Consider the following 20,857-nt stretch of genomic DNA (forward strand, 5'->3'; position numbering starts at 1 on the left):
TAATATTTTAAATAAATAAATTTAGAGTGAAGTGCAAGCAGAGTTACAATCTTCAAAGTCAGTTGAAATCAGTGAGCTTAGGAGGATCTAGTTCTGCTTTGGATGGCCCTGAGAAATACATAAACACATTTGAACGGAAATCTAGCATTTATTTGGGGGGGGGGGAGTTTAGTTACCTCCCAAAGTCCTTTTGGCATCTAATAACTGAACACTTAACTTTTAACTGGATGCCATTTACTTTTGCATACATTTAGTTTCTGTAGCAATTCAATGTGAAAGAGAGTTGCCAAGAGATTTGGTTTGTATATTTGTGTTAAGCCTGCTTACTGCTGATATTGCAGTCCTTAGGAGAACTATGGGGAAGCACTGGATTTGTCCTAACCTATGCTCCACCCCTTCATCCTTATTTTTTCCCACTTTTCCCCTGGTAGTACTCAGTTGGGGTAGTTTCTGTTAGTGGAAAACTGTTGCCATGCTAGTGTTAATGTGTGACACTGTTATTTTCTACAGTAGCAGGATCTGGAAATGATCTTATTGCCTCCTAGAAGGTGTCATACTCTAAGGAATACAATCATAGTTCTAAAGTCATTATTGCATTCTAGCCAGGATAAGACTACATGTAAGCTTTTTTACGCATCACAAGGGAGTAATCCCCATTAAATAAATGAGGCTTGATTCTGAGTGGACCTACTTACGATTGCTCCATGTGTTGTACTCACACCTCTCACCAGAAGATGCTTTAGTACAAAATACGGTGCAGGGAGATGGTAGGTTGAGAGTGGACTAAGAAAAAGCTGGTAGATTCTGCCGAAGCAAATGAGAAACCTTATCATGAGCAGCTTCAGTGCACTCAAAAGCCACCTGTCAACAAACACGGAGCAAGACAGTATGTATGAACTAGTCATATAAGGAATTTTGAGATAACTTGAGGAACATGACACATGCTTGCTGTACCTGAGGAACTGCTGCGCCCAGGATGCTCTACATCTAAAGAATCGAGCCACTCGTTTATCACTGAGTAAGACTGGAGGCTGATAAACAAGAACAGTCACTGAATAGGAAAACTGTCTGGCACCCTTTAAACCCTATCATTTGACAGCAGCAAAATAAAACGAGTAAAATTGCAGACTAGAGCCTAACAAAATTTATTCAGTTAAGTTCTTATGAATCAGAGTGAATGAGTGAACGCTTTCTCAGGGAATACATTCTACTAGTCACTGACTTCTGTTTTAAGCCATGTTGTTTTTTGTTTACACACACAACCGTTGGGGGCTGTTAACATTTTGGGAGTAGGAAAAAATGCCAAGCAAGCATCAGGCGAATGTAGGTGAGCTTCTGGGCAGTTTTCTCCTTCGTCATTCGTTGTCTTTCTCCTTCGCCCCATCCTAATGTTTTATCTTTTCCAATCCGTTCCTATTTCCAAATTTTATCCCTCGCTTATCCTCCCAGAGGCCTTTATAAATTAAGAAGAAAAAACTTTCCTGCCTTTCTCTCCCTGTTGTTTCCCCTTTCGAAGTCCCGTTACAGCCTCTCCCAACTGCCCTCTCTTCAACCCTTTCTCTACATAAATAAAAGAACTATAAGCTCCTTAAAAAAAACAAACCCAAAAATTCTCCCAGATGGTCTGAACTCTCTCCTCTCCCCCTTTTTTTTAATTCTTCACACACAGCCAAACCTGCTCTTCGCGACCGCCCTTCGCAGCAGGGTCATTGGCTGTGACTACACGTTCCTCTCTTCGGATTGGCTAAGCCGCGCTGCCGCTCCCTTCGCCAGTTCCAGACTTGTTGTCTGGCTCTCGGCTGGAGTCTGAAGGGAAACGAGTGCAGCTGCGCGCTGGGGCCGGCTGAGGAGGCGAGAGGGAGCGAGCGTGCCAGTCAGTCACGCCTGGCTGTCTGGGCGGCGCTGCAGTGGCTCCCTTTGGCCTGGGCGGCGGCAGCGCTACTAGTAGTAGAAGCGCCCGCTCTTGTGTATCGTGGGTGCCCGCCCTCTTTCCCTCGCTGCTGCTGCTGCTGCCGCCGCCGCCGCCCTTGTCTCTGGGGAGCGCCGTGGAGACACCTCAGCGAGCCGCTGGTGGCGCCCGGAGCGAGAGGGGCGGGAAAGGGAGGGAGGGAGGGAGGAAGCGGTGGGAAGGAGGTGCTGTGTGGCGGGAGGGAAAGGGAGGAATAAACAGCGGAAGGCGACGGAGCGGGGAGGGGGGCTGCTCGCTCGCTCGCTCGCTCTTCCTCGGCCTCTCCTCCCGCCTCATGCCCCTGGTGGCGGCGGCGGAGGCTGCGGCGGCGGAGCGGGGCTGCGGCAGGCTCCTCGGCATCCAGGGCCCGGCCTAGCCAGGGGGCCCGGTGGAGGCGGCTCTTTCGGGGGAGGCGAAGGAGAGGAGGCCGGGGTGAGGCCGCGCTGTTGCTTGTTGCTCCGAGTCCGGAGGAAGGAAGGAGGGAAGGAAGTGGATCTTCTTTAGCCGGGACTGGGCGACGTTGGAGGCGCCTTGAAGCCGTGTCGCTGAAGGGAGGCAGGAGGAGGCGAAGAAGCGGGGACGGCGAGACCCACCGTAGCTGAGATGGGGAGAAAGTGAAGGGGAAGAGTAAGAAAAACGAGGGGGGGAGACGAACCGCTCCCCAGTCCGCCGCCGCCGCCGGGCCGTGAAGCTGGGCGCTGCTGCAGTCTCTCCCCGCCCAAAGCTGTTGCATGCTCTTCATTTTCTTGACTCGGGAGAAAACTTGATTTGGATTTAAAGCCTCCTTGGATGATGGTGGCGGTGAGAGAACCCGGAGCCAATGGAGGGAATCTGGGCGCCCCAAGAGTGATATAGGTAAGGGGTGTGTATGTGTGTGTGTGTAACATCGTTAACAAAACCTATTCGGCTTAAAGATTGCAGTGAAGGAGCGCGTTTGTACTTCGTTTTGAGACCGTCGTTTGACTTCTGGCTGGCTCTAATTTTTTTAAAATGTGGATTTTTTTAAAATGTGAATTTAGTTTCCCCTTTCATAGTTTTGTGTGTGTGAACTGAGCTTTTTTATTTAGAGAAGGAATCTAGGAGAGTCGGGTTTTTTAAAAAAATGTTTCTTAAACAGAAGTTTCTTTGTTCCGCAGCAGAAGGTATTGAAGTGAAACCGCCTGATTATGCATTCGCGATCTTAAAACATGTCGTCTGTAGAAACAGTTGCTGAGCCGGTAACTTTCTTTCTTCCCCCAAGAAGATATGGATTACTTAGTTACTATTCTCTTTCATTTGTACGCGAAAATAGTTTCTCTGTGGAGACTGGTGTTTTTCTTTTGACCGATTTTCCACGACTGCTTAAGTGAATACATATTTTTAGAAAGTGTTGGTGAAGTACTTGGGAGTCCCCCCCCCCCCTCCAATAGTTCGGAGATGTTTGAGCACAGAAAGCATTTCTCTCACTTTTCCAGAAACCATGTATTAAATAGCAACACTGAACCTAGCTCTTAATGGAATCTCGATTTTATTTGCAAGCTTGTATCCTTGAGTTAGTTTATGTACCGATTCTTTTCCAATAGAATCCAAAAAGAAAACTGGCTGATTTATGCTTATTATCTTTTGACTGCATAGTCAGGACTTGGTATGTTGGGAAACTGATGTGGAGTAGGCTGTAGAATGTTTTCTTTAAAAACTTTTAAGATTGGATTGCTTGCAGCATAATATCCGTTGCCATATAATATTGATTTGTTTCTGAAGAGAGCGAACACTTGTAGGTATAGAATTACTCATATAACACATTTGTCAAGTTGATAAATTCTATAGTCTTAATAACTAACTGAGGCATAGAACTGAAGCATAAAACTATCTGTAATGGAGAAGCAAACTTCCATATTTTGATGTATTATATGATCTGAAGCAGGGTGAACAGAGGTCAATTTCAGTTGGTTAAAACTGAATTTATCAATGAAAATATGGAAACTCTGTTAAACTGTGTACATTATCCTCAGAGGCAGCAGAAAAGGTTACTCTTGGCCATCTCAGAGGACTGGACAGAATAGACGGTGGTAGACTTCAGCTTCCTTATAAGGCTTATGTTTGGCAGAAAAGCAGTGAAGTCTAAATAGAGTTAAGTAAGCCTTTCACAAAGAATCATCGCTTCCAACACAACTTTTCATTCCCCACAGTGATTCTCAAGGAGATGAAATGCATCATTGTGTGATAAATATGTTGCCATATTTTTGTTTGTATTGAACTTTTAATAATTCCTGATATTATTATTTTTAATACTTTTCTAAACTTAAAATTAAATTAGCGTAACCATAGACAAAAGATCTTTCAAACATGTAAGGATAAAATGGTGTGCGTTATTAATATGAATGGAATTGTATGTTTAGAAATGTCTTGTTAGAATTATTCTTGGCAAACAAAGTTTATCTGATGGTGTGAAAATCAGTTAATTTTATCTAGCTGGTTCTAAACCTGCTTATTGGGTGTGTGTATGTGCTACATTTCATCAGTTACGTGTGGAAGCTTTTTACTAACCTAACTCAACTGAATTGCCAGTGTGCCAGTCTTCTTTCAGTATATTTGTTTACAGATTTGTTTTCATGTTTTTAAATAGAAAATTGATATAGTGACCAACTTGAGTTTCAAAAGTATTAATTTGTTAATGTTATGAAAGGTAGTCATTGGAGAAAGTGGTACTCAGTGTAGATTAATTCTTCCAAGAAGGTGTTTAATTTGTAAAAGTTTGATACCTTCCATAAAGTTTTAACTTCTACTGTATTGTTTGTAAAGGATCAATCTATTGTAAAGTTCTGTTTTCCTGAAGAAAATTTGTTGATAGTGTTTCAATGTGCATAGTTTGTAGGATTATTTTTTAATAATCTCATAAATAATAAATAGGGGGACTATCTAAATGGAAATTAAGATTTAGTTTCTTGATTTAGTTTCAACATACATCATTTTGATAAATAAGGTGATTGTGAAGCAGTCGCTGATCAGATAAATGCATTTCTCTATTCTTTAACGAGTCATTTTGAGTTTGAGCAAAAGCAGTAAACCTATACAGTTGGTAGTGCCAATAAAGTGTAACTGAATAGTCACTTAAAACAGGATTAGCCAAAACAGTAATCTTGTGGCTGTTTTTATGGTGGCAGAACTTGTTATTTAATTGGAGACCTTTCAGTTTATTAAAACAGTTTATTATTATGGACACCACTCTCTAAAGCCCAAAGTGCCCTGTATGATTTTGATAGTTGCATAATAGCCTTTCATGAGGAAGGCAGGTACTTACAGCTTTATGAAGAGTCATCTTCATTAAGAGCAAGATTTGGGTCCAGTAGCACCTTAAAGACCATCTAGATTTCCAGGGTATGAGCTTTTGAGCTGCAGGGTATGAGTTACTACAGACCAACAATACTACCCATCTGAAACTATCCTCATTAAGAAGACTCATCATTGACCCCCTCTAGTTAGGCTGAACCACATATGTGATGCATATTCAGAAGACGTATTCCTTATTAGATTGGGGGAAATGGGCAAGTGAGTGTTATGTGCAACTAGCAATAGAGCCCGTTTTGTGGAAAAATAAACCGGCTCTAGAAAACTGATTTGGCAGGACCCCAGTGTGGGGCCTTGGGAAGCCTGCACTGCCATACCATGCCTCTGCTGCCTCCATGGCTGCTGCGGGGCCTTGGGAAGGCTGTGCTGCCACGCCAGGCATCCCTACCACCTCCATGGCTCCTCAGAGGCCTAGCACAGGCATAGGGTTGCTAAGTCCACTTACCCTCTGGGCGGAAGACCTCGGGCTCACTTTTGGGTTGTCCTTGCACATGTTTCCCTGCCGCCTCCCCCACCCCCGCTGACCAGGTAGGCGGGGTGGAGGGTGGGAATGGGGGATCCCCTGCCCCCCAGAAGGGGACTGGCAATCCTACACAGGTGGTAGGGAGGCCTGGTGCAGTGGCATGGCCCTCCTAAGGCCCTGCAGCAGCCATGCTGCCACGCTGGGCCTTCCCATCACTGCAGGGGCCTCCAAGGCAAGCCATTTTGCCAACACCTTTTATCCCCACAGAGGGGCGTGTGAGTGGGTCTGTGTGGGGATAAAAAGTAAGTTGTTGCCAATAAGGCTTGCCTTTTATATAGCAGGAGGTTCCAGGGCTGCATGCATACAATTCCTGTCACTTCAGGATCTACCCATATCAGATAGTGTTGATTCAGTGTTCCCTTCTTAAAGTTGTCACTGTCTTGGTTGGTGGGTGAGAGGTATATTTAGATCAGGAATGATTCTGGAAGTGCTTTCCAGAATGTGTGAATGTGACCAGAATGGGATCATTTCCACCAATGCTTGATTGAATAACTTTTAGGTTTTACTTTTGTACTTGTAGTTGAGTTGGAATAGCAGTTACTTAAACTTTTAGGCATCTTAATAATATTTTATGGTAATTTACAAGAGTGTCTGTCTCACTTATCTTCATGAGTGTCCTGCTTTGTTTACCAGTTGAGCAAAAAGAAAACCACCTGATCACATCTGTATTGGAAGGCACATTTGGAAATATTCATCATTTCTGGACGTTTTTCAGACAGTGGGACTGCTGAAATAGTAATAATGTTGCTGAAAAAAATAGTGTATTTATATTGGTGTTTTTAAATGTTGCGAGCTTCCTTGAGCACAGGGGATTGGATGATATTATTTTAAAATAAAAACCTGATTTTTAAAAAAACATTCAGTTTTTATACCGCACTTCAGGACATCTTAACACCTACTCAGAGCAGTTTTATGTTATTATTATCCTCGTGACAATCACCCTGTGAGGTGGGTGGGGCTGAGAGAGTTCTGGAAGAGTTGTGACTGATCCAAGGTCACCCAGCTGGCTTCAAGTGGAGGAGTGGGGGATCAAACCCAGTTCTCTAGATTAGAGTTTTGCTGCTCTTAACCACTACACCAAACTGTCTCTCAAGTTACTTCTATGCAGTTATTAAATATCGGCTTAAATTCGATTCTTAACATAGTTTCAGTAAACAAGAAAAAAAGTATGTGCATTTGTAAACACACTAAAAATGCTAATATAGAACAGCTTATCTCAAGGCACTGAGGATGAATAACATGCCATAACAGGGCTGATTTAAGCCTTAAGGTCCAAATGTGGTGAACTGAGCTGCCAAGAAAGGGTAGTTGGAGAACATGATGTCCATGATCACCTTTGAGTGTTGGCATAATTTGTTTCTGGCATCTCTCACCTGTTGATACAGGCCTTTCTATTCTGTGCTAGCTGCATCCTTTGAAAAGGAGTTGGTTTGCATTTTCCCTTCAAACCAGTATTGCACAATGTACATTGTTCATGTTTACAGTCCTAGTTTTGAAGGGAAGTGCAAAACGGAGCTTGCTGGTTCAGATTGTGGTTTGCTCTGAAGCGGAAGTCATTAATTGACTCTGAGCATATGACTGGCAGGCGTGGAGGTGCTTGGTGAAGAGAGCATGTAAAAATGAAGCTGCTTTGTATACTTCCAGACTATGGCTTGGTATTACATTTGAACCTTTCCTGAACTAAGACAGAAGTTTAAGTGACTGTGGAAGGCCAGACTGGATAAATAAATCTTAAACGTTTATATCCTAAATACGCTTCACTCAAATCTGTTGTGTTTTCACATACAAAGCTGAACAGGAAAAAAGGTGAAAATATCCCATTAGGCCTTTGTATAGATTCTTCCATGTGTTGTCACACTTAATTACCTAGGCAGATCATGAGATGGAGAGCAGGAAGGGGTTACATCAGTGTTTAGTTTTTGTGGCCCTTTCTTACACGCCCAGGGTAATACTGATTGCCACTTTAGTGTCAAGAAGCAATTTTCTCCAGGCCAGTTTGGCCAGGGATCCTGGAGGTTTTTTTGCAATCTTCTAGGCATGGAGCAGGGTTCACTGGCAGTGAGGGGGGGAGGTAGTTGTAAATTTCCTGCATTGTGCCGGGGGTTGGACTAGATGGCCCTGGTGGTACCTTCCAACTCTGTGCTTCTATACATTTCTTTCATCCCTACTCAATGAGGAATAAAGTCTTAAATCTGTAGCTGAGTGACTCTGTGATAATTGTTTGCATTCAGGCACATTGTTTGGCATTTTCCATATTAAATATGGAAAATGTGAATGACAGTTATGTTGTTGTGTGTGCACTCTTGGAAGCCCTGGCTGGGCCACATCTCCCCAGTGTTAGGTATTTTTTGCTCCAAGAAGCACTGTTGTGACAGTGGTGCAGTGAATGCAGTTACCATGTTAAGGGTGAGGCTGCTTTGACCATCAGAATAACGTACTGGGTTGGGTTCAAAACACCACCAGCAGAATAAGGCTTGGAATACTTTGCAGTGTTTCTATTTCTGTTGCAGTCCAATGAGCACTCTTGTATGGGTCAAAGAACCCTCAGAAACAGTGTGGGAGCAAAATGGGAGTGTACAGTGGGAGGTAGAATTTTATGACAATTATTTTTTCTTCCTCTTCCACCAACAAAAACAATATTCTATTGGGCTTGCTTCCATTAAGTCAGCAGAAGGATACCTTTGGAACTTTTTGGTGTTTCCTCCTGATATAACTGTGTTTTCCTTGATGACTTTGAAAAATGGGATATTTGTTAATTTATGCAAAACTTACTATATTAAACCTGCAGAATGGAATGGTTTTTATTTCATATGCATATCATCACAATTCTTGTAGACCAACACCTCTTAAAAATACAAATAAATATTCATATTAACAGGAAGCATTATTCATTGCTGGTTTTTTTTTAGAAATCAATAAAATCTATATTGTTAAGAATTTGGATGTATTCTCTCTGACTAGTCAGTCATTTTATTCATTTATGTCCTATTATGCTCATGCTTGGATTGCTCAACTTTACGGGTGAGTTGCTCGATAGTGTTATTTTTTTTAAAAAAAATTAAAACTTTAAAAAATGCAAACAGGCGAAAGAAAATAGTGCTGGCTACAAAAACACTATTGGCATATCTGTACATTTTCCCCCCAGCCAACTAAAAACGGATTAGAATTCTTAGGTTTTCCTCTAGCTTCTGTATTAATGAAATATCTGAAAATTAATACCTCAACAGCTCTGTATATGACAGGTTACTAAGATTTTCCAGTCTTGCATTTTTTGTGCTGGCATTGGTGCACCCATTGAATTTTGTCCAGATGTTATCTGTCATGTGTTTGAAAGAGGTTTATTAGAGTCCTTAAAGCTGTTCTGTAAGAGTAGAACTGGAAGTTTTTCTTTACATGTCTTGTCCCAACTGTCAGTGTACAAGTCGTACTTGCAAGTACTTGTTTGTTTGCCTGCTGAATAGGAAGGCATGTTAACCAAGCAATATAGATAAAAAGGGAAGAAGATAGTGAATAAGATACCCTGGAAGGAAAGGGGAGCTGAGGGATAGGATAAATTGATAGGAGAAAGTAATCCCAGAAATAAATTACTAAGGTTGAGGGAGGAGGCAACATTCTAATGATTATCACCTGGTCCAGACCTTGAAATTGATACCTCCTCAGTTACTCATTATTTATATTACTTTCTTTCAGCAAGTGGCCCTGCATCTGATAGTGTATCATTCTTTTATGGATCTTGATACATTTACAGTGAAATCCTAAGTAACTCTGCTTAGGATTTCACTGTTATAAGAAAAAAATCATTTATTTGGTCTGGGTTGAAAAATCCCATGTATCTATTTGCTCAGATGCCTAAAAGTTTGTTAGATTTTTTTTTAAAAAAATACCTCTTGGTCAATTGCTTGGTTTTACTTTATGCTCATGAACTTTCTGTTCACAGAGCACTTCAGCCAAACTTCGTTGGTCTTTAAAGTACCACAAGACTTGCTTTTATTCTAGTTGCAGCAGAGTAACATGGCTAACCCCATTTGAAATGGTAACGTCTCTGCAATTAACTTAATTCATGTAGTAATTTTTTAAAAAATAGTGGATGATTAATGATGATTCTTTTAGGAGGATATGAGCAAACACACAGTGTGAAATCTGAATGAGAGCAACCAGTCCTTAAATCATCTCATTGTGGTACTATTAATATTATGCTCTAGAGAATCTGTTTTCCATGCAGAAACAAACATCCACATGTGGAATACCATTTTTTGGTCATACAAGTAGCTTGTATACAGACCTTGTTAAGAGCACAGTAAAACTTCAACCAAGGAATTTATTCAGCTTGTGCAAGTTGACTTGCATAGCTAATTGCTTTTTTGTGGCCATTAACAACACATTCATTTAATGGGATGCATGTTCTGAATGTGAGGGCTGGGGAAGGAGAGTGAAGGCATAGTAATGTTGGCCATACTGCCCACTTCCTCCAGTGTGAGCTGAGGGCCAGATGAGATGTGATGTAATTTTTCTGGCATTCTGAAGCCAAGAAAAGAAATGGAAACATTAGAAAAAATTGAAATTATGCAATATTTACATAGAACTCTAACTTATTTTACATAGAACTCAAACTTATTACTGCTTTAATGAAATAAAATGCATAATTTGTAATTTATATAATGATATAATTTGGCATATTTATTAAATTAAAAATGATAAGTGCCTTCAGTTTTGGAATATATCCAACACTAGAGACTGCTGTACCCTATGACTAACTAAGCAAATAGTTAAACAAGTCACCAAAGGAAGGCAAGAAGAAACTCATTAAGTAAAAGGGGTGGGGGTGGGGGTCTTATATGTTCCTCTCATGAAGGTGGCAGCACTCTCTAGATGCAGAAATACATCTTGAATTTGAATGTTTTGTATGCCTACAATGTGTCCTGGAATTATTGAAGCTATAACCACTTCTGTTAGTCTCTTGCCTTGGAAGGCCCAGCAGGCTATGACTTGATAGCACAGTCTGTCACCAAGATTGTCTTATGGGAAAAACTTGATACTATTCATTTTAGGTGAGTAAAGTCTTGTTTCATCAGTTCTGCTTATTTCAAAAGAGAATGTTACAAGAGCTTTTTTCAGCCCGTCCCTCCCTGTTTTACATTGAAAAATGTCAGGGCAGTGGGGAAGAAAATGTTTCCCTCCAACTGTCTACTTTTACCCATCTACTCCATGTTATATAATTGTTTGATCCTTGATGCTGAAGTAGTTTGTTTTGGCTACTAACATTTCAGAGGATGGAATGCATTAATTCCAGTGTAATAAGCTTCAAATCCATCTGATAAGCCTCTCTACCAGTCTCCTATTAAGAGGGGGTTGTATTGTTATCTTACCCCCTCCCCCTCATGAGAAGTCATGATCTGACCGGAATGGCTGAAACCTCCTCCTCTGTATGGTTCTGGCAGGGATGAACAGAAGGATCCGCAGTTTTGGGAAAACTAGATTATGCTGTATGATGACGACATTTTTATTGGTTTTATTGCTGTAAATGTATTTATATTTATTGTTTTATGCTTGTTGTGACCTGCCCTGGCTCCTCTTGTAGGGAGGGAGGGCTAAAAGTTGAACCAAATAAATAAATAAATATTTAGCTGTAAGGAAGTTGGTGCTTTAAACCAATTGATATTAACATAGAAAATGCTACTTTTCCTGACTTGTGGTAGAGTAAATGCTCGGGTTTTGTTTTTGGCAGTTGAAAATACCACACAGGTGCTCCTTTTACTAATGTACTTTTTGAAGTAAACTTTATTCTAACAATTATTAATTGGTATCATGTGGAGTTACTTGTCCTTCATTATCTGTCTTCCTGATCTCTCCACAGATTCATTACATTCTCCAGCTTTGATTAACTTAGCATAGGTTTAGAAATAATGTAATGCTGCCTTTCTCCCAACCATTTTTTAAGAACAGGAGTAAAAACCACAGAGTTTCCAGTGATTCCTACAACTACCTTTTGCAACCTCCTAGACCTAATCTTCATTGCTTTCAGGCAGTGAAAATGTTTACATAAGAGTCTGTAGTCAGTATATCTAAGCCCGGTCTTTGGATACTTAAATTCAGAGACTGGAGCCATAAACAGACAAGATATCTTTCTACAAATCTGAAAAAGCCAGATATGCAGATAACTCTGAAATCTTAAAAAAAGAAAAGAAAAACGATGGGGGATTAACCCTCCGAAATAATAGAAGCAGCTTTAAGAAACAAATGTCCTTGTTCAACAACAGCAGTATTAGTTGTTGTGGGTTTTCCGGGCTGTATTGCCGTGGTCTTGGCATTGTAGTTCCTAACGTTTTGCCAGCAGCTGTGACTGGTATCTTCAGAGGTGTAGCACCAAAAGACAGATCTCTCAGTGTCAAAGAGAGATCTCTGTCAAGAGATCATGCCAAGACCACAGCCATGAAAGCCTTCAACAATATATCGAACAGCAGTATCGCTAGCCTAGTCAGTTGTATATTTCTTACTCTCTGCCATTTTGTTGTCTGGTATAGTTCTTAATTTCATAGTCCCCAGAGACTTTTGGCACTATCATTTGGGAACGGCAAAGTGTTGAACCCCACTTTTTCTAGAAGACCGAATATAGATCTTACATGGGGAGTCCTAGTGTGGTGATGGCAGCTAGCTGTATTTTTTCTTGGACCCAGGAGCAGTTGTAGTATCTCAGAACCAGTGTACGATGGCTGGATAAAGATAATGAACTTCAGATAAATCCAAACAATACTGAAAAGCTGATGGATAGAGAGTTTGCTTGACTTGGCAGTAGATACTGTGCTTGCTTTCGATAAAGTTGCATTCCTTGAAGCATTGGTTGTCTTCTGGATCTGGCTTAGCTCCTTGATTCCCTTGTTGCAACCATACTAGAAAGGTGGAACAGCACAATGGAGGATAAGGGTTAAACGCGCCTCAAATCAAATTTTATAAATTTTTAATATAGAGAATTTTTTTTAAAGTGACAAGTACTCTAATAAGTTAAATAGGATAATTACAAAATGCATAAATAAATCCCATATATACTGTATATCTGGGATTTATTTATGCATGTTGTAATTATCCTATTTAACTTACTAGAGCACTTGTCAGTTTAAATTTTTTTTCTCTATATTAAAAATTTACAAAATTTGATTTGAGGCGCTTTTAACCGTTATCCTCCATTGTGGTGTTCCACCTTTCTAGTCTGGTTATGTTTGGAGGTGTCTCTATTTTTGGTTTGTCACAGCTATGGCTAGCCATGTATTTTATTGCATTTGATTGATACATTAGCTATATGAGAGCTCGACAAATCACAGGTGTCAGATTGCCATGGCGTCTAGAAATTTTATCAGTATTTTCAGCAATTATTTTATTGCAATATTTATCAGCAGTTCTCAGTACAAAGTGTTAGATCCAACCAGTTTTTCCGCTGGTGAAAAGGGAGGAAGGGATCCCCTTTGACTATCAAAAGGGCAATGTTTGTGATCTTGGGACCTGCATGGACAAAAGCTATGTGTAATGGGAGCTGTAATAAGGAGAGGAATTAGCAGAAATTGAGAAAATAAGCTGGCTGGGTCTAAACCAAAGTTTTTTTTATCATCTTGCATCAGAATTTTTTGTTGTATGGCATAAAAATAAATGGGCATGATGTTCATCATTGCTGCTTTGTGTATACACTTAACTTTATACCAATGCTAATTACTCAGTGGATTGGAAGCCACCTGTAGTTCTTCAGCATGCCACCTGTGGCTCTTTTGAGTACCCAACCTCCTATGTGGCAACTGCCATATTTCAAGAAGGTCTGTAAGGCCCTTCCCTGGTGGGGTTTCTGGTTGGCAGGTGAGTTTCTACCTTGAGACAGCCTCTGCTGCTGGAGTGGCTAAGATGTGAGCATCCTTAAAGTGCAGGCCTTGTGCCAAAGATGAAAGCAAATGTGGCTCTTTTGGTTAATGATAATTGTAAATGAGGCTGTCTATGAGCTACAGAGAGATTAGCACTGTTTGGTGTAAAAACAGTGGTGGTGGGTGAATTCCCTTCTTAACTAGTTGCTTTCTATGCTGACTCCTGTATTCAATTAAATGGAACTTTTAATTTAATTTAACCAACTTATGGCAACCTCTGCTGGGATTTTCAAGTGTCAGTCTATGAATGACAGGCCATGGCAGATAGACCCCTGTACCCTCATAGCAAGAAATCCATGTTCTTGGTTGAAAGGCTTTTATTCAGGAATCAGTTCAGATCCACAGATATGTCCATAGGATTGCTCAGAAGAAAAACAAGCAGTTAAGAAAGTTGACAGGAATACTTAAAAGTGTGAAACCCATTCTTCTTATAGAGCCCAGTTGCTCATCCCCCCTCCTACTAGTAAAACATTACTTTCGGCGCGAGTAAAACATTACTCCTCACATAGTTTACATACCCAGTCTAGACACTAGGAAGGCATAAGATTAGTTGAAGCACAGTGATTCATGAGAACGAACAGTTTACAAGATCAGAAGCTCTTGGAGCTTCAAAGCAGTTAGATAAGGCACCCACAGCTTTAGTAGGCCTGTGAAAGCAAGGCAGTTATGATATTGGCAATATGACATGAAGGTACAGCATCAAATAATGGTTCACAGTAACAGCAATGGCTCATTGTATCAGCTCAGCTTAAAATAATAGCATGGATGAGGTGCAGACATGTCATCAAGGCAAGAGACTAACAGAGGCGTTTTGCCATTGCCTGCCTCCATATAGTGACTTTGGTCTTCCTTGGAGGTCTTCCATCCAATTACTAACCAAGACTGACCTTGCTTAGCTTCCAAGACCTAGATGAGATCAATCTTGTCTGGGCTATGGGAACCAAGGTTATCCCTATATTTATATGCGACAATATTTCTGTCATAGCTTTAATCAAGTCACTACAAAGTATGAAGAGTTTAGGATTAGGTTTTTGGGTAGCATTTATTAGAAAATATGAAATTTGCCAAGGCTTGAGCTAAACTCAAATTGCTTCATAGAGCTGATTTCAGCTTTATCATATATACCATGGTAAATTCATGTTTGAATTACTAAAATGTTCTCTGCTATAAGCTGTCCTTGGAAATTGCCTATCTGCAACTGCTGCAGATTATAGCTCTTCAGTGTACTGAGCATATTACAAGTGTGTGTTGAAGGTTAGTGTGCTGATCACCATTTAGTTTCTGAGTCTTGCTCAAGTGCTAGTCTTGACCTTTCCTTAAATGGCTTAAGCTTCTGTATCATGGGGAACTTTACAGATGGCTCTTTCTCACTCCTGGCTCCATCTACATCTGACCCCGATTCTTCTATGTGAGGCTAGTTTTGTGAGATTGCAAAGAAGGTCCTTCATCATAATAGTATTTCTTCCTAGAGAAGCCTACCTTTATTTAGTTGTTGGGTGAAATGGCTAATAAGCTTGGCTTACGGAATAGGTTGAGGGGTGTTTGAAGAGTTTGTTTTTGGATTTTTTGTTATATATTTATTGTACTGCTCTTCATGTAACTCTGCTTAACTCCCTTTAAAGAAAAAATAAAATATCAAAATAGCAATTCTGAGGGAGAGTTGGTATATTAATGGACCTGGGAAAATATATGCATTCTTAAACTGTTGTAAACCTCAAAATATACTTAATTATGTGCAGATGTTTTAGTGTTAAGTTGTCTGAGGGTTATAATTGAATTAGATTGCAATGAGGATGAGCCTTTGCAAAGAAGGGGATTGTTTATCGTGCAGGCATTGTGGTGGAGGCTATAGAGAGGAGTGTTACAATGGTCCTGTGCTCAGCAAATATTTTTTTCCCTTGGAATCTTAAGGATTGCTGAGGCATCAGGCAGTAATATCAGGTAGATTGCTGAATATGTAGTACAGCTAGAACAAGACCATGAGAGGATTTTTGCTTTAGATATTCCTGTTTATGGGGCTGCCAAGCACCACTACAGGCCAGGTAGGCAACAAAGATTCCTGCTGTGGCCTCCCCTTGCACCAACCTGATCCTACCAAAACATGCAAGACTGAAGCTGGTTCCTAGTTCCTTATTTCAAGTTCTTTATTTCTAAATCCAACCATAAATATTGATGATACTTTAAGGGCTTGTCACTCCAAAATGTGTTTTTAGACCACCCCAAATCACACATCCTCAAACTCAGGGCCTCTGCCCTACAAGGGAGCTTAGGCTGTTCTTGGTCTGAAGCCTGGTTTATGCTAACTGCTTTAAAACCTGGCTCCAGGAAGAAAAGAAGACTAAGAAAATGGGGGATGCTACATCCTAAAACAAGTTATGGCGCACCCTGAATTATACATTCCTAGACTCTGCAAAGGGACATGAACTATTCTCTGGATCAAAAATCTGGTTCAGACACCAAGAGCTTCTAAAAAAGATACTCAAAAATCTCATTGAATTGTGTTCATGATGAAGGACAGTGGCAGCTCTATCTGAGCTTCATCCCCCACAGGCCAGCCACTCTGCTCACACTACTTAACACCCGGGAAAGGCACCAGAAGGGACTGTTTAGTGTAGTGGTTAAGAGCGGGGCTTGATTCCCCACTCTTCTGCTGGGTGACCTTGGGACAGTCACAGCTTCTTGGAGCTCTCTCAGCCCCACCCACTTCATAGGGTGATTGTTGTGAGGATAATAATAACACACTTTGTAAACTACTCTGTGTGGGTGTCGAATGCTGTTGCTGTTATGTTCTTGGACTATCTGGCAGCTGAGATTCATGGGCTGTAATGGGGAATTCAGGATCAGGAAAACGTAATTCTTCAGGTGGTAGTTCTACCAAAGAAAAGACTGTCCAAAGGTGCTGAGAGGCTCTATATATAGCCTCTTTAAATTGCCTCCCCTCCCCAAATAGAGTCTCTTATGTAAGGGGAATGTTTCTTCGTTAGCAGAATGGGTCCTTGGGATCCAAACCTGAAGTTTGAAACAAGACCAGAAAATGTTCTGTCTCACTGACATGACATTTCTTGCTGAAATTAATTGCGATCTTTTCCTGTTTTTTGGGAGGGGGATGTTGATCCTTTTTTACATATAGAAAAGAGCAAGGTTCCAGTAGCACCTATAAAACAAACAACATTTGTAGTAGGGTATGAGCTTTTAAAGTTTCCTCTGTATGTGGTATTACAGGTTTAAAGTAAATTCCAGAAAGGTAGCCTTGTTAGACTGTTGCAATCAAAATAAGTTTTGTGGTATTTTAGAGACCAACAGATTAATTTTCTTGTAAGCTTTTGTTCAGTAGATTGCACTTTATTAAATATATGAAGAAAAAACCCCAGTTTGCACAGCTACATGTTGGTGAGCAGTGCCGTCAAGTCGTAGCTGATTTATGGTGACTTCTAATGGGGTTTTCATGATAAGAGACTAACCAATGTGGTTTGCCATTACCTGGCTCAGCATAGCAACCCGCGTCTTCATTGGAGATGTCCCATCCAATTACTAACCAAGGCTGACCCTGCTTAGCTTCCAAGATTTGATGAGATCAGGGTGGTCTAGGCTATCCAGGTTGGGGTGCAGAGATATGTCTGCTGCAACACTAATTTTGAACTGATATTAACTGATAAGCCAGTTTGGTGTAGTGGTTAAGAGCGCGGGACTCTAATCTGGAGAGCCGGGTTTGATTCCCCCCTCTTCCTCTTGAAGCCAGCTGGGTGACTTTGGGTTAGTCACAGTTCTCTGGAGCTCTCTCAGCCCCACCCACCTCACAGGGTGTTTTGTTGTGGGGATAATAATGACATACTTTGTAAACCACTCTGAGTGGGCGTTAAGTGTCCTGAAGGGCGGTATATAAATTGAACGTTATTATTATTATAAACAGGCACATCTATGTTCTGTTTCCTTTTGTTAGAACTGAAGGTATTGAATATATGAAAGTGTGCATAGTTGTTGACCCCCCCATCCCACCCCACCCTGTATCACAGGCAGCACTGTAGAGTTCTACATGTCTTGCAACATGGCACTGTAAAGAATACAAAGATTTGGTTAAGCCTGTATGTGACTTAATTCTACAGAAATTTTTTGTTTACCAAATTCATAGTTAATTATCCCCAGCTAAACAGCTTCCATTTGGGGTACAACCTAGTAATGATGTTAAAATGCTCATCTAGAATGTTTTTTTCCCCTCCTGGAAGAGTTGAGCAAATATGTAATGGCTTTTCATTATGTGAATGAGTTTGGAAGATTCTTGAGTTAGTGTATTCCATCCTTCTCTTGTTTTTTTGTCATTATGCATGAACCACAAATGAGGGAACTTAATTTTTTTAAAAAATATTTTTTGTGGCACCTTTCTATAAAGTTTACTGTGTAGTGGATATTTCCTTCATATATTCTACTGAGAATGGAATTAACTCTGGGCTTCTATTTCCACCAAATGTATTTTAATAATGAACACATCAATATTTAGTCATTCCAAGGCACTTCTTCCTTTAATAGTGTTGTTACTGATGATGACATAGCTTTAACAGTTAAGAAAACAAATCTGTTCCTATAACATGAAATCTGTGAAAATATTAACCAGATTCTAATTACCACTATCACAACCTTTCTATTTTGATAAGAAACTGAAGAGAGCAAACTACGAATGATTTTTAAAATCTACTACAACATTCTTCGAAAATAGTTTAGTGCTCCAAGACAGGCATGTAGAGTGGGCTCAAAAATGCAAAGCAGAAGGCAGCATTACAGAACAGATAAGTACTTTGGAGTCCCTAAGGCAGGCACACTCTCTTGCTCCTCAGTCCTGCATTAGTAGCCGCAATAACAAAACAGTCTACAGAAGGACCTGTAAAAAGTACAATCTTTTAATTAGAAAGTAATAAGTATTGGCAAAGGGAAGCGGCACCACTGCTTCTTATCTAAAATTGGAAAGACTTTCTAAGGCCACTGAGACAGTGCAGTAATTGGCAGAAACTGTGTGCACAGAAATGTATTGGTGAAATCAGTGTAACTTTGCTGGTTGAGCAGCACTTTTCCTTAAAATATCTACTTATTCGCTTCTTTGTCCCTTCCATTCTCTCCCCAGCGATATTTGTCTGTGCTCCTCTATCAGTGTCTTCTGTCAGGGAATGAAAGGCCCCTTTTTGGTCTAGTGTTCCCTTGCTGATCCCACCTTCAGGGTCATCCAAATCTTGCTGTAATTTGTGTTAAAATTTATAAAATAATAATATTCTTCTCAGTATTTTAATCAAGGTGTTTCTAAAGTAGCAAAGTTGTAGGTTTGGATGTGGGCAACCCTGGTTCAGGTTCCCATGTCGGGCAAGTTGCTATGTTTTAACTTAATCTATTTCAGGGGCTTTTTGGAAACATCAACGTCAGGGGCATGTTGAAAACATCTTCTGGTGAGCTGAAAGATGTGGATTGTTCCTCTTTAAGGTCTTTGGCTCGGGTATAACCAGAGGCACAGGCCTTTGGCTCAAGCTGAAGGCCAAGAACCAGAGTCCTTGGCCTTTGGCCCTGAGTAAGCTGAACTGTTGAAACTTCCATCATCCTGGGATGGTGCAACATTATATTGTATATATTTTGGGGTATATATTTTGTAAGCTGCTTCAGTTCCCTAGATGGAGACCAAATAAGCGAAGTATAAATAAAATACCATACCTAGCTCGTTGGATTACAAGTATAATATGTAAAGTACTTAAGAGTACGATTTATTCTCTGCCATGTTTTTGTAACTAACCATCAAATAGCTCTTTACTGTGCTGTTAGTGTTCTCTGTGTGCACAGGGGGGGAAATTAGTTTAGGTATTTTCAGTCAAGGAAGCCACATCCTGTTGAATTACCTTTTTAGTGGTTTGAAATGATTAAATAGAATTGGCAATAAAGTTGTCAACATTTCATAGCTACTGTATTTTTTCTCATAATAGACAGGTGCAGCAAGGCAGGTTTGGATTTCTGCTCAGGTTCCGTGCATTGGTATTGCCACTGACCCTAATCTGATTTTTCAGTAGTAGCCTTGGACACTGCAGGAAGCAGAATTAACATTGATTAACTGTGGGTTAAGGCTCCCATAGTTCAAGAACAATGCTTGATGGTGTTCTTGATTGTTTCAAGATTAGGTTTGGTTCCTGCAGCGCAAATAAAAATGGGTCCATTATTGCCTTATTATCCTAGAGTCTACTTACTGGCGGGGAGGCAAATCTGCCTCCTTTAGAATCCATATCTCTTGATGTCCAGCATGGTGCCTGTAGCCCTAGTGGTGTTCAACAGTACGTTTCTTGGCACCCACTTGCTGCTTCATCAAAGCATCAAAGTTTTCCTCCACTTTGTTGGTGCAAGAGATTTTTCAGAAGAGCCCAGGAGGCATTATCTTTGTGTCTGCCTCTGTGGTAGAAAGAGGCTTGGCTTGGAACTTCTCAATGTTTTTTGTCTCCCCCACCCCCCAAAAAAACAACATGGTAGCCCTTTTTGCCATGGCACTCAATACCTGTTCTCGCAGCTGAGTATTGCAAAACATTCAGTAGCTAACTTAGGTTTCACTGTATGTTTTTTTGTAATTTCAGGCATCCTTGGAACTTCCATGTATGTCAAACAAGCATTGTCTACTAGGAATTTCTCAATGGGCATTGTTCAACTTTTGTTCATTTTGGTGGGTAAAAGAGGATTCTTGTGAATGGTGCTTCCACATTCATTCATGAAGCTTACTGAATAGTCTCAGCAAATTCACTCTGACTAATCTGCTTCACAGCTTTGTTATGAAGATAAAATGAGAACAGAGTATTGTCATACAGCTTGAAGAATGGGACACTTAAGTTAACTTGATTTGGAATCTGACTGAATTGGGACAGTGCTAGAGATGTCCAACTGGCAATTTTGATGCACATTTCATTAGTGTTCTTGGATTGAAATTCTTGCATGATGAACAGACGGGAAAAATAATTACTTTAATAGTATTAATAGCATTTATAGTATAGAACTCTTATGGTCACATGGTAAGTTTACTGTCAAGCAGGGATTTGAAATTGAGTCTCCCTTGGCCTGATCTGACATAGTAACCACTACACCACACTAAAGATCTAAAGATTTTGTCTCTTGCTGATGCATTCTTTAAGGATTAAAGTTTTCATAAAG

The 20,857-nt window shown here is 40.4% G+C and overlaps 1 protein-coding gene across 2 annotated transcripts in view; it reads left to right on the forward strand.

Moving 5' to 3' along the window:
- Positions 1-2,175: 2,175 nt before the first annotated feature.
- Positions 2,176-20,857, forward strand: part of ERBIN (erbb2 interacting protein) — a 121,147-nt gene continuing 102,465 nt past the window's right edge. For both annotated transcript variants that reach the window (XM_054986107.1, XM_054986108.1), the window contains exon 1: positions 2,176-2,803. The gene's annotated coding sequence lies outside the window, so the exon portion shown is untranslated. The remainder of the gene's footprint in view (positions 2,804-20,857) is intronic.

This window comes from Eublepharis macularius, chromosome 8 (genome assembly GCF_028583425.1).
Source record: "Eublepharis macularius isolate TG4126 chromosome 8, MPM_Emac_v1.0, whole genome shotgun sequence".
In the NCBI taxonomy this organism is placed as follows: Eukaryota; Metazoa; Chordata; class Lepidosauria; order Squamata; family Eublepharidae; genus Eublepharis; species Eublepharis macularius.